Source organism: Eufriesea mexicana, unplaced genomic scaffold, assembly GCF_001483705.2.
Source record: "Eufriesea mexicana isolate 0111107269 unplaced genomic scaffold, ASM148370v2 scaffold320, whole genome shotgun sequence".
In the NCBI taxonomy this organism is placed as follows: domain Eukaryota; kingdom Metazoa; phylum Arthropoda; class Insecta; order Hymenoptera; family Apidae; genus Eufriesea; species Eufriesea mexicana.
In genome coordinates, this window is record NW_016908532.1 from 632,511 (window position 1) to 646,820 (window position 14,310).

General features: G+C 39.7%; 2 long non-coding RNA genes across 4 annotated transcripts in view; both read right to left on the bottom strand.

Annotated features, from left to right (window-relative positions):
- Positions 1-1,458: 1,458 nt before the first annotated feature.
- Positions 1,459-14,310, bottom strand: part of LOC108545193 (uncharacterized) — a 46,795-nt gene continuing 33,943 nt past the window's right edge. Inside the window, exons 1-5 of one of the 3 annotated variants that reach the window (XR_001890076.1) lie at positions 3,516-3,565; positions 2,745-2,965; positions 1,957-2,565; positions 1,644-1,890; positions 1,459-1,547 (exon numbers count right to left, since the gene is read on the bottom strand). This is a non-coding gene — a long non-coding RNA (uncharacterized LOC108545193). Of the gene's footprint in view, positions 1,548-1,643; positions 1,891-1,956; positions 2,566-2,744; positions 2,984-3,515; positions 3,566-14,310 lie in introns of those variants that run through there. The other 2 variants (XR_001890075.1, XR_001890074.1) reach the window with 2 other exon arrangements.
- On the bottom strand, positions 4,527-6,410 carry LOC108545192 (uncharacterized). Its single transcript, XR_001890073.1, has 4 exons — positions 5,589-6,410; positions 4,918-5,285; positions 4,743-4,791; positions 4,527-4,677 (listed from the first exon to the last, which is right to left on the bottom strand). It is a non-coding gene; the product is annotated as an uncharacterized LOC108545192 (long non-coding RNA).

Sequence of the window (14,310 nt, forward strand, 5' to 3'; positions counted from 1 at the left end):
TGCTGAACCAGTAATTTGGGATATTTTAGAGGCGATAAGAAACTCGAGCATTAACCAGTAACGTACGATATTAATTTTGAATCCTTCCGTTACTATTTAGTACTGTCGACAGCGATTTAAAAGGTTAAAATTCTGTCGAATTTCGATATTCGATATCGATCATAAAATGAAATAATGTTATCATAAATGTAACAAAAAGAAAGGAAAGGAAAGAAAAATAAATCAGAGCGATACTTATACTAACTTGTAGAGGTTAACTCCCCATCCAGTGTATAAAATTCACTCGGCACAGGTAAATAATAGACGGAAAGGAACGCGGTAGCTGTTTATAAAATACGCGTTTACGTTTCACAACAACACGTTTCATATAGTGGAAAACAAATTGCGCATTTGGCGCGTAGGAAAAATCCCGAGTTCGGTGTCAGTCGTGGGACTGGTTACAAATGAAAAATACCAACAAGTCTCTCGAAAGGAAAGCCCGTTAGCTCGAAGTTTGCCGTTGGCAGTAATTTGCATATAAACAATATTTTACCGAGGCTACAGGCGTCACGCGTCATTCGGTATTGTTTTAATACGGGAGGTGTCATCCGAACTAGCGGGACATAACGAAACCCGCTCGCGTACAAAACAGATGGTCCGCCCGTTGCAACTGCAATTGCAACCAAGAAAATAGAACAGCCCGCGAAACGCCAGCCAGCCAGACTCTACCGTGCCCTCCCACCCGCCGACTGCTCTGATTTAATTTCTTATAGCTCCGCGTTACACACCCTAGAAAAATAACCCCTCTATCCGTAAGTCGTTCATCCGTTTCCAAAACGTTTCCGGGTATTCGATCCTAACGATACAACATATACACGCTGTATATGAAAGTGATTGTTCCTCTGGAAGTTTCTCAAGAAGTTTCTGGACGATGCAAAATTCCATTTCCATTTAAAGAAGCTTCAGAAGGTTCAAAACAGTTTTCAAAGATTCCTCTCAAGACCTGTAAGCAGAAACGTCAGCTGAGTCTGTGACGATTAGGTGAGTACCCAATCATCTTAAGCATAGAGGGGCAAATAGTGTATTACATAAGCGAACCTTACGGGTCCAGAGGTGAATTTACCCTCGCAGTACGGTCCCTCGCGCAATGGTAACGGGGTCTCTCGAGACCCCCACCGTTATTCCACTACTCCCACCACTTCCTGGAACAGCCTGTCGTAGATGAGCGACACGGCGAGCCGATACCGGATTGACATTGCATTAGGAGACTCAAAAATTCAGAGAAATACATATTGAAGATTAGAGATCAGTGACCAGTATTCTGAAGAGTTAAGAAACTATGTCACCGTGAACGTGATGTTAAAACTTGTTCTAACCCCTTTTATCGTTTCGTTTCTTCCTCGACAAGAGATTGCTAAAGCATAACCAATGGTAAACCGATCGAACGTGGTAAGAACACGGGTTCAAAAGCTAGGTCGATGTTGCCTCTCGAATGCTGTACCGCTATTACCCAGCTTCCATTGTGGTGCCTCCAAACACGAATGAATTGAAACTTGTTCGATACTGGTCTAGAGAAGAGACGAATACAAAGCGTAACAACAAAAGAGAAGAAGGGAGAGGAAGAAAAGCGCGGATCTTGTAAGCTTCGTTACCGATATGCTCACCGATAGTTGGTTCGTAGATTAAAGAAGAGTAAAACTCTTGGAAGGCGTTCACTCGACAGTTGATAAATTGAAGCGACGCTTCTGGCGTGACTGGCCTCGCTTGCCGCGACACTAGCGCCGCTGCGGCTCTTATTTATGCAGCCCCTTTACACCGAGATGTATTATTTCGCGACAGCGTCAACCGTCGAGTTCCTCTTTCTTCTCGCACGATTTATTCTCCGCTGATGCTAAGAAGCTTGCGACGTTCCTGAAACACCGGATTTCGCGTGGCTCGCCTTTCTCGCGGCACTGTACGGCGATTCTTCCTTGTTACCTGATAGCCTGGCATTCTCCGAATGCGCCGTTCCGCTCCAGCCCCCCATTTAACGTGCACCCTTCACCCCTGCCACTCTTGCATCCACTCTTTTCCGTTCCATGTATTTCCATCATATTCCTTCGACTCTGGCTACCTTGTAAATACTTTCAAAGGAAATCGTAATGAAAAATACTTGGCTCATTCAACCGTGCCTGTTCGATGCCGTTGGATACTCTACAGAGTTCAATCGACGATGTACTTAAAACACAATCGTGTTACTCTTCGATGCATCGTAAAGCGTGGAATTAACAGATTTTAATCTTCCTTTTCTTCGTTCGATTCACTGGCTCGATATGCGATGCAATTCAGGGAACACCCGAGTTGTATATTCATCGAATTCGTTCTTTCGACGAGATTCAAGTGTACGTGTGTGTATGTGTGTGTATAATCAATTTGAGAGAGAATATACGTTTAATGGGTCCCAACCTGCTTCGTTTGTAGGCTAGATCTGCTCACGAATGGAACCTCTTATACTGTTTTGTTACTCTTTCAGTGTCATTATTGAAGGAAAAGCACTCTCACGGATCTAATATCATTTCCATCCTTTCATCCCTTCCTTTATCAATGCTGCAATTACCGAATTTATCCGGATGATTAAAAATTTACTTATTTACAAAAATTTACAATTTTAATTTCTTCATGTTTACATATACTATATATATGTAGATATCGTGAATCAGTAATTTTAATATTAACCTTCAATTGATGATTGAACTATATATAACATGATACAATATATTTATTACCTGGTTGTATTATACTTGTGGGGGTCGCCTTTTACCAGGGTTTATTTTCTTGTTGGTTCCTACGGTGCTGTCTAGTGGGGCCTGATGACCGTCGCGCTATGATATGTAGCAGGTAGCAGGAACGTAAACAAGGGATGTGCTTCGTCCTGGGATTCATCGGTAAGGCTCTCTAGCAGGCCCTCATCTAGCAGTGAGGGTGTTTGCTACATACTGATGATAATCTGCAAATAAAAAATATATCTTTTGTTAGTAACTGTAGTAAAATTAATTTTTGTTAAATTAATAAATATAATAATTATATAATGTATAAATATAATAATTTGAGGTTATGTCACCAGGTTGAAGAAGATACGTGATAATAAAGTACGCAATTGAGCTAGGGAACGACAGTCGAAGATGGATAATGAAATCACAGTAAATTACCTTAATTACGATAAGTAAATTTGTTCCGGCCATTTTTTCACAGTCACATAAAAACAAAACGGTGTGCAAGCTAACGCGTCACTGCGCGTTGACGCTTTAATTCACCGAATACAACGTCATCGAATTCCGAGCGAAAGGGCACGGTCGTTGCGGTGAAACGTAATGGCGCGACGCGTCGCCTCGTGGAAATTTCGACAATGCCAACCAATTCCGACCTGATTAGCGGTCGCGAGACCCGTTATCTCTACGAACACCAAACGCAACACATTTGAATTCGCTCGTTTTTCTGATAATACTTTTCATTTTCCATCTTCACGCAATTATTATCGCGCAACATAACAAATAAACCTTGCATTTTTTGAGGTTATTTCGTCGACACGCTATAATTCCATATTTTTACAATTTTCCACTTCTAATTCGGGTAAGATTGTCCTCTCTGTTTATCGTTAATCAGCTTCTGTCGACGAACTTAAATATTACAAATATTTTAATAACGTTAAATGCTTTAACGGGTAACCTAACCTAATAACAGTTCCGTTCTATACTTACCAATTACCATCGGTTTGAGTATTTCGATTCAGAAGTCTGGATTGTATGTAACAATGTGCAGCTCACTACATTGGGACCATTAAATTGTAATGATCCTTTGTGTCAGTAGATGGTAGAATCTACAACAGCTTGTATTCTGGATATATAACAATGCATAAGCATTGAATCGATAGCGACACGAAATTCTAAATTAGAAGTTAATTCAGTCTGCTAAATAAATTTGGGCATGTTGCTGGTTAAGAACATTAATAACATTATTGGTCAAAATTTCCTATTAACAACAGCGTGAAATAAATTCATAGCGACATTGGTATTATTATCTATGAATTTAATAGCATTTTAGTTCTACACAGAATATAATATTAGTATTACCAACCTGTAATATATACATCAATATGGCACACGTGATTAACTGAAGTATAATACGATAAGGATAAACTATTATATATATATAGCCATATTCCTATGTGAATAAAAGACAAAATTAATTGTGCCAAAAGCAGCTTCATATTTTGAATATCTATAAAAATACAAAGACCAGTTATTATGTCACGTTTGAGATAAAACAAAATTATCTTTCATCTCGTTAATTTTATCTCTTACGTAACAACGTGTGTACTAGTGTACTTTTTATAAATGTAAATATATCATATTTACTTAGATACGTCAGTCACGTAGACATTTTAGTTACACGTGGATAATTAAAAAAAAAAAAAAAAAAAAACTTTTTAATATTCGAGTAGGCGTACAATCGAGCGTGTATCGCTGGTTTTTTGAATGTATTATGGAGTACACAGAAGCACGGCGCTACTTCGCGAAGATTAATGCCTCGGGGATGTAATTGAAGGAGATGTAGAAAATTGAGATTGCACCTTTGACCTCGTCCAACTCGCGGCTTCGGTTAACAATCTTGTAATTTTCTTTTTCCCTCTCGGCTACGGCTACTAATGAATTCATTCCTCTGCAAAAGGAAAGAAAGAAAATAAAGAAATATAAAACAAAAAAAAAGAAAAAGAAGCCACGAACCATTTTAAAGATCCAGACGAGGGTTGCAATCGACAAATTAGAACTGCCACTAAAAAAAGACGAATGTTTATTACAAAGAGCCCCAGAAAAGGAATATTAATACGCCTTTTATTTCTTTAATTGCGTTATGCCCATGAAAAAGGAACGTTCTGAATAATAAGAAAGACGAGATTACCACGCTGCCGATTAATTATTGTGCAGGGTTAAAATAATATCTGGGTCGAAAACCACTATCCTATTAAACGTCGAGCACAACTCTATTGATTTCAAATTATACGCCGCTTGCTTTTAATATCCATTCTCCTCTGAAAAATTGTCTGAAACAAAACGTGTTTTCGACGATATTAATATCTTCTAGCGCGTTTAGGCAAATGTGTGTAGATCGATAACCATGGGAAAAAAGAACAATCGAGAATGCTTTTAATATACATTTGAATTTCATCAAAGCACTCCGATAACCTGCTGTTAAAATATGTAAAGAGATTTTTCGTTTTAATCCTCTCGTGCTCCAGACTATGCATGAAAACTCAGAACCTTACACTCCTGAAAAATATTATATTACTATATTAGAAAAATTACCATGAAAATAAAAAAATTTTGCATTATAACACAAAGAATGTCTTTAATCTTTTATCATTAATTTAACAAAATCTTATTTGTAATTTTTGTATTAATAAACGTATAAGATAATAGATCAAGCACATATTTTAATGAATTATAGTTAAATAAATTAAAAATATTCTTGGTGAAGAAACGTATGGAATTCTCTTATATTTCAAGACAAACCATCTGATTACTTTAAAAAAGTTTGTGTGGTGTACGTATTAATTTCCAAAGTGTACCTACCGAAACCGAAACCGAAACGGTGAGCCTCTCTCGATTAATGCGAAGATAGTTTCTTTCTAGGCAATTCTTAAAGTCGGTGAAAGATTAATGTTCGAATATACGTTCGATGCAGCATAAAACGGAAATTTCGCGCGAACGATAACGAGAAGTTAGCAAAAACTTGCAGCTTTTTCTCGTTATTGCTTGAATACAAATGGGGAAGCATTGTACCATGACGCATCGATTACTATCGGTTTCCTCCTTTCTCCTTTGTTTCGGTGAAATTATGTTTACCCGGTCAGTTTTTCTTCTTGTGATCGTTAGTTCCACTTGGAATAGGGTGCACCTAAAAACGTTCCAGCAAACCATCGCTTTTATACCCATTATACAGCTTATCCGATTTATCTAGAACTGTGCGAGTATCTGGAAAAATATATTCAGCTTGTATGGAAAAATTCTCCGGATAAATATCGAAAGATGAGTTAACATGGCGGAATTAACGTTTCCCAACACACAATGCATATATATTATTTCGTATGCTTCGATAGGCAGCATTACGCGCGTTCAGATTCCCTTGAAGGTTAACCTCACTTGCGCGCGCATCCTGCAATGTATCCTTTCTCTTTGTCGCAGACACTCCACTTGCTTTATCGGTTCAGTCGCCGCGTTCAAACATGGCAATTTTAACAATCGAAAAAATTCTTTATGGATCGATTAATGGAATATTTTTTCGACCACTGAAATCAAGCTACGTCAAAAATGTGACGGACATTCCGCTTCGTGCACTATTCCTAGCTTTAAAAATACAAAACTGATACAGAGCACTAAGATGTAATCTTACAAAACGTCACATGTTGGCGTTCATTTGAAGACTGACTGTCGGTCTACCCCTTCCATTTGTTCTTCATTTCTAGTGAGAAGGTGTGTGTGGAAATGCGTGTGCGAGTATAATCGGTTCCCAGTTCCTCTAATAATAATCGCGACGGGGATGAAATATGTGTGCGTGCCTTTGTGTAGAGTATAATATCGTAGAAGTAACTGATCTACAGTATGATTGACACAAAGTATATATCGAACATCCTCGTTAAATTTTGTACACGGCACAGCGAAGATACTACACAGTGATGTTGCAGTCTGTCTGATTATCAATCGCGCTTTTATTGGCTAAAGCAATCACACCTACAAATCTATCAGTAGGAATAATAAAATATGCTGGAAAAGCGTTACAGGAATGATTCTCGAGTCAGTCTAAATCTGTCAAGTACCATTACTTTCTCGATCGGAACTTATTCCGTAGTTATTCCTTCTCCAGAGATTCTAATTTAAAAACTGGATAACTCTGGATGGAATCGGTGCACTTCACAACCTTTAACGGGAATACGTCATTTCGCGCCTTAAAGGATGTCGACTTCTCCTTTTTCTCTCGCTTTCGATATCGGAAACGTTGGAAAGGTAGCATGAATTTTTCAGCCGCACTCGGCTCCATGTTGCCGTCGATCGCGGCAACGCTCAACGTCTCCCCACGGTTGTTCGATACTCGATCGTCCCGACTCTTCTTTTCATCCCTATAATATGCTTTTCTCATCGAGCTACGCGCTGTTTAAGATTGATCTCGACAGAAGCGCGGACCGGTCTCGCTTAACCTACTTCGCTACTTCGAGCGCCGCCATCTTAGCATCGAATTAGAAACGTTGATCGATCGAATTTAAATTTAAGTTAGATTTAAACGTTCGCGCCACGACTACAATTGTACCGTGCTATTATGGGCGTTTGTGACCCGATCCTCGACGTGTCTTCGGATTTCGTGATTTATTATATTTTCTCGCAAGAAAGAATTTATATTGTCACTGCTCTAATCTTTCACACAGGCATACCAACTGACGATCGATAAAGTTACTGTCGTGCAGGTATAGAGATACATATACGTATATATTTTCTTCGAAAATTTTACGTTCGACACGATGCTGGTATTTTATATTAAAAATATCCGAAATTCATATTTACACAGTTGTACCAACTATCAATCGATAAAGTCACTGACGTGAACGTGCCGAGGTACATATATTTTCTTCGAAAATTTTGCGTTCAACACGATGCTGGTATTTTGTATTAAAAATATCTAAAATTGATATTCGCGTACGTATACCAATTGTCGATCGATAAAGTCACTATCGTGAATGTTTGGAGATACATATATATATATATTTCCTTGTTCCAAAATATTACGTTCAACACGATACTGGTATATTTATATTGAAGATACCTAAAATTAGCAATAATTAAGGTAATTAAATTTTATTATCCTATATATTACATATTATATATTATAATATATAATTTTATATTACAGTGGAGTACTTTAGAAGGCTACTATAATTTCGAGGATATTGGTTCTGAAAAAATTCGTTCGCATAAAAGCTATATTATTCCAGTTCAATTCACGATGTAACATTTATCGTTTCGTTTCAAGTGGAAATTTTAATCTCTTCCTGTATGAAAGAGTAAAGGAAGAATATGGAAGGGTGTTCTGTGAAAAACCCTATATTTCAGGAAAATGCGAATAACTCACTGATTTACTTTTAATTCTGTAACCTATCGAGGAAACAATTTGTATTATGAGCAATATAATTAGAGTCACGTATGTGGTTTCAACTGTTCGTGTCAACGATGTATTTCAATTTATATGATTCGACCTGACACTGGGTAATTATATAATAATTGACTGTGCTCGCGTAATATAATTATTATTATACAGGGTGAGTCAGTTAATACCGCCATCTGAAGATATTCATTATTTATTAACACTGTAACTACGTACCTGTGATGTGCACCTAACCATAGTATAATTTAATTTTAATGGAAATTAATACTCATGTATAATTTCCCGTTTGAACAAAAATTAACATTAGCTTCAACCAAGCTGTTGAAATAAAATCTGAGATCATTCATTACGATCAGCCTGAATCATTTTATTGTTAAAAACTATTTTATAGAAAATACGTTGAATCGGGTACAATTTAAAATTCTTTGAGACCCATTTTACATACTAGGTTATAGCCTAGAAAAAAAGAAAGACAGATTTAATAATTCACCTAAAGGAATCCCGAATAATCTTCGATCCCTAAAAGCAGATTAAAATATATGGAGAACAACCGTGTGGCGGATTTTCACCGTTTCCATTCACAGCATACACTATAGCACGAGCAGCAAATACACCGACAAACACACGAATCGATGCAAATTTTCGTCAACACACTGTATCCGTTCAAAGTTATTTCACGGAGCGTTATCGCCTAATAATTTCGCGACTAACCTATCAGCACACCCTATACGACTCTTTACCTGATCACGGTGAAAGAAGTTAATTAACGCATGCCATAAATTACAATGTACAATTCCGAATGAAATATGGTCGGAAAATTGACCGCTGTGTTACGTTCAAAGAGACTGCCGCTGAAGTGCGTAGGTAAAACGCCCTAGCGACACTAGCGCCGCGATTAATGGCGACTAATTAGTAGCATTAGGCGGCGATTTTAGTAGCGTGGAACATTTTCATGAAAATAGGATTAACGTAGGGCATTAACGAGATTACATTAGCCGGTGCATCACGTTACTAAGCGGAATGGTATTATTGTAACGACTAGCTTATCGACGGGAAAAAGCGGACGTTTTAAAGCAGCGCCATCTGCGCGTTCAGCGTATTCTACAGCCTTCGTTCCCGTATTTCCCGTGAAACTTCGCGCGAAAGTCTTTTACATTCGTACTTTCTTCTCGAGGCTGTTAAACGTTCCTTAATTTCATTTTAAAAGTCGAGTTATTACACGAGTTAAACGACATTACATAAGGTTCACAGAGGGCGCTGTATTCACAGCGGCTTTGGTCCAGTTTAGAGTGCTGGCGAATTCCCATTAAGCGAGCTCACTGGGAACGACTGGAAGATGGTGTAAACTTACGAAGCACAACACACCGAGTAAACGAACGACCACCTGAAACCGATTCCGTTAAATAAAATTGGGAGATTGAAACTCGACCTGTTTCGTAATAACTGACCGTCCAAAATGGCGGCCAACGGCAATCGTCGAAGGAAATGCTGAAGGAAAACTACGGCACGTAGAGTGGGACAGGGGGGATAATGAAATTCACGAACTAGTCTCGAATTAACGATGAATGAACGTAAGCTCTGCATTGAATACCCAGGAGAATAGAAATGCGCGTATTATTCGTCGCAGTTTAGCAAAATATATGCACCCAGCATAGGAGAAACTGGCCATTCGTACGCTACGCTTTACGGTCGTGTGTGAGCGACTGAACGACAGAGTGTGTCTCAAGGGGGATCCACAATGGACACGATCCAGCGACAAGCTTTATTGACCGAGACGCTGAAACTCCACAAGACCAGAATATTTGTCCAAGTTTTCGCCATTCAGCTCGCCCCTCATTTCTCACATGGCACAAATTCCAGTTGTCCAAGAAGCGGCAGATGGCGTTAGCGGCGTTGGGACGCTCCGAGATAAGAAACGACCACCTCTCGCGTCGTTCGCGAAACGTGTCGGAAGACAGCTCGTCCCAACCAACACTTTCCCGATTTAATCCGGAAAATGACTCGACGGTTTCTTCACGATACCATCTCCCTCGCGCGTACGCGATTCATTCCGCCATTCCGTAGGGACGTATTGTTCTCGTCGAGATCCGCCGATCAAATATTTGCACTATCTTCTGTGTATTTAAGTAAATCACCGTCGCTCCTCGCTAACGCGTCCTCGTGCAAAATATCCGAAATGTTACGTTAGGTGTCTTCCACTCACATATTCTATCTTCGAATGTCCAATGACTGAGACACTTAGGTTAGAATTTGATTACATGATTAATTTTTCAATTATCGTCTGAGGAAATATTTCGTTGAAAAAAGGAAATGAATTTTCTCTTTTGACTATAAAATACTATTTAGCTATTATACTGTTTAGGTTAGAACTTAATTAGTAACTAAACTGTTTATTTATTTCTCTTGCCTGTAGTAGGGTAACAAGATGCATTTTACAATTTACAGTTATTCAGTTGAACCACTGATTACGAGTATAAATGTGTGCTATATAGATTAAAGTCGAGCCAAGATAGATAAGGATTGGTAGACTGGAACTGTGTACAAAGTAGATGAGAGAAAATATATTGGTTCAGAGTTGCTACAGCGGTAGATGATTGGTGTCTTTATGGCTCTGACCCAAAAGACCAAAATGGCACCATTACAATTCTGACCCCAAGAGTTGGAACGTCTTTTTGGTTCCGATCGAAAGAATCGGAATATCTCCATAGCTTTGACTCAAAGAGTCGCGATGAGATTGTAAAGAGTAACGATGATCCTTGGGCCTCATCGTGACATTGCATCTAACTCACTAGCGCCACCACGGTCTATATCTAAAACGGGACCTTGCAAGAGCAAATTGTACTCTTCCTTTCCTGCTTATTTTTACACATACAGTCATCTTCTGCTCTCTTGTTTCACCAGTTACCTCGACGCAACCCCCTAAAAAGTTAAAAGGATAAGAAATTACGGGAAGTTCCTCATTCTACCGCACGACGTGCATCTCTCTGATTTCGATTCTGTTCATCATCGGCGCTCAATTTGACTATAAAATTCTCAGTAATAGCGACTCATTGCTCTAGATGGCAGCACTCGAGATTTCATTGCGCAAGAAAATTCGCAATACCCATTTGTCAATCCGGTCACGCGCAGGACTAGCAGACGCCGGTTTTGTTGCCTGGAAATTCGACTAATGAGGACTCGTCGGATCGCTGCAATCGATATTACAGCTCGCGCGACCGTATCTGCAGTTAGCCCCGGCAGATTTCACCATTTTCTTTTTCCCTTCGTTGTTCTGGGATCCATATAACACCGGAATTAATAACGTCCACGTTACCACTGCTACAATTTGCATTCGTCTCGTGTAACTCGATCACGACATCGTGTCTTCCTTCTGATGTTCCACTATACCTAAACGTTTATGTCCATAGATATATTCCTCGGTAGAAGTTTCTCTGATCTACAGGGTGGATCACTTAGCTCCTTGCGCTATGATTTAACATGCTGACTGCTATGGTAGTCATCAGTGAACAGCGCTTGTCCTCTCAGTGCGGCTATAGTGGTCACCAGTGATACTAATTTTCTAAATTTATATTTATTTTATTCCAACCATCTTTTGAAAATTTGAACTCTGGTAAAAGATCGTTCGAATCTTTTGTTCAGAGCAGCTCGTTGATAAATGCCGTGCAAATATCCGGGAAGATAAAGAAGCGTTTGTTCGATAGGTCGGTCGAACGTGCGATCGGTTAATTGTCCGAGGACCGGGTGCAAAGAAACTCGTTTCCCCGCGGCGGAATTTTCCTGGAATTCCTGGGGCGATAACAGAAACGGGTGTTTCAATCGTCCCGAACGTTTCTTATCCCGACCACGACGTTTTCTCCTCCGTCGTTCCGTTTCGAAGACGTATCGCTCCACCTGGAGAAATTGTTTTCCACGGAGGCAGCGCCTCTAGCGGGCGCCGGAAACCATCTAACCCAGACGTACTCGAGTACTCCATCTACGTATGCGACTCACCGAGCTTCCATATACCGATTTGTCCAAAATAGTCAATAGTAAACAATTTGTTTCAATATTAAATTTTTAACCTAATTTTGTACCTGAAAGTTTCTTGACTTCGCTGATTAGCAGCTTCAACATAATTTTCTATTGGTAAGTTTCCTGAAGACAAAACGAAACACCTGTAGAGTATTTGTATATTTGTAAACCTATTTTTAAATCTATTTATATAGTTTAATTCTTCTATTTTTCATTTTTGTTCTTTATTTGAAAATAAAACCAAATAATAAATAATGTAGATGGTCCATGTCCATATAATTATACGATTTCATTATGCATTTTATTACTTCGTTTAAAATTAATATAATGCTTCTCATTGATCTATGCGTCTTAATAATGTTATCGATATATCAGCCCACGTGACGTTGCGAGAATATATATATATATATATTGCCCGAGAAAAGGAAGAGTCAAGTATGGCTGCTCTAACCGGCGATCCTCGACCTCAGCGCCACTACAGTGATGCAGGGATAATTGCTTCGCGACGAGATAGCACGAAGACGTTGCGAGCCCTCTATAGTCCCTGTCGCTCGAGCCCATGCATGCGAGAGTGATGTAATGTTATACGCACCCAGCGGAAACGCACAGCTGCGACCCAGCTCTTGGTAACCCATAAAATTCCTTGTAGCTTCGAATATCCCCCTCTTTATCTCCCACGTCGTGCGTGTATCATAAATCATACGGGAAACGCGCGGTTAAGAAACAAAAACCCAAGATGCCTCTATATCATCGAACAATAATTAAGAAAGTTCAAACACCGACGTTATTCTTCAATGTCAATTTCGACGACACGGAAAACTTCCAATGTATCACTGTCTATATGCTATTACGAATTTTATAGGAATATCAGAATATTTAAACGAGAGTAGTGGAGGCAGGAGCCGGAAATTTTTCTTGACAGAAGAGTTCAAAAGAACAAAGAATAAAGTTTCAGAGATCAAAATGGAATGTGATTTAAAATACCTAGCAATTGGATAAATTTTTTTATTAAAATCTCGAGAGCGGCGGAAGATCCTTTAGTGCAAGTCCGATGGGAAAAGTTCCCACTAGCTATACGAGCATTACTTTCACGTAGTACTTATGAAACGCGCTATAGAATGGTGAGTACACCTGCCGCCTGCCGACATCTGCGCTATTGCCGTGTTCTTGACTTCACCGATATTGGCTACATCCGGTCGAAGGTACTTGGAATATTTAGAATTTTGTACGAGAACTAATTTTCCCAGGTCGCGAAACTGTTCTACCGACGATATTCGCGATTAAGTCTGATTGTTCCGCAGTGTCAGGAACGTCCCTCGAACAGCGACCCTTGGACTTGAGCGAGGATCCAACTATTTCTCGTCGAACACGCTTGCGAATATTAAGCGAATATCTCTGCCAACCATTCGAAAATTTGACAATTGTACCAAATTGAACTTGCATTCTTTCCGTGTTTAACGATAATTCGTAATCCGTCTTTAACACGAAACAACGATTTAATCGCATCTTGCAAATAACGAATAAAAGAAATCAAAGTATGACGGGTTTAATTTCGAGGCTTAAAATTCCACGTCCGCAGCATTGGTCAAACGCAGGCTATACTGGGATTCCTAAACGGTCAGCGAAGAGGACGTTCGCTGGTTGGCGAATGGAACAATAGCGCCGCGGCGTGTCGAATTGGAGAACGAAATCGGACGAGTGGCAGCGCCGAATTAGTTTGGAAAGAGGCAAGCATCGTGCTGGTCGGCTGTTGGCGCTGCTCAATTAAAGATAGTATCGAGCATGTGTCGCTGTGCGCCTAGACGCGCATCGAAATTGCCCGTACAGATTTACGCGACGCGATTCGCACCGTACGGCGTTGCGCACGTAGCACGAAAGGTGCAATTACACGGAGATATTCCGTACCCCGGGCTAAACGACCACCTCTATACACGACCAACCGCCTAGAAAGATACGCGCACACCTACCAACCTATGCAAACGATACGGAGCACGACCTAACCTATTTGCGTACAGGACCTCGCATATACACGGTGACTGCGCAATGGAATATTCATAGCCACAGCCCGTGTTTTAGGGGTCGGTTAACATATCCGCTGGCTGGACCCTCCGCAAAGTCTTTCAATTTCTT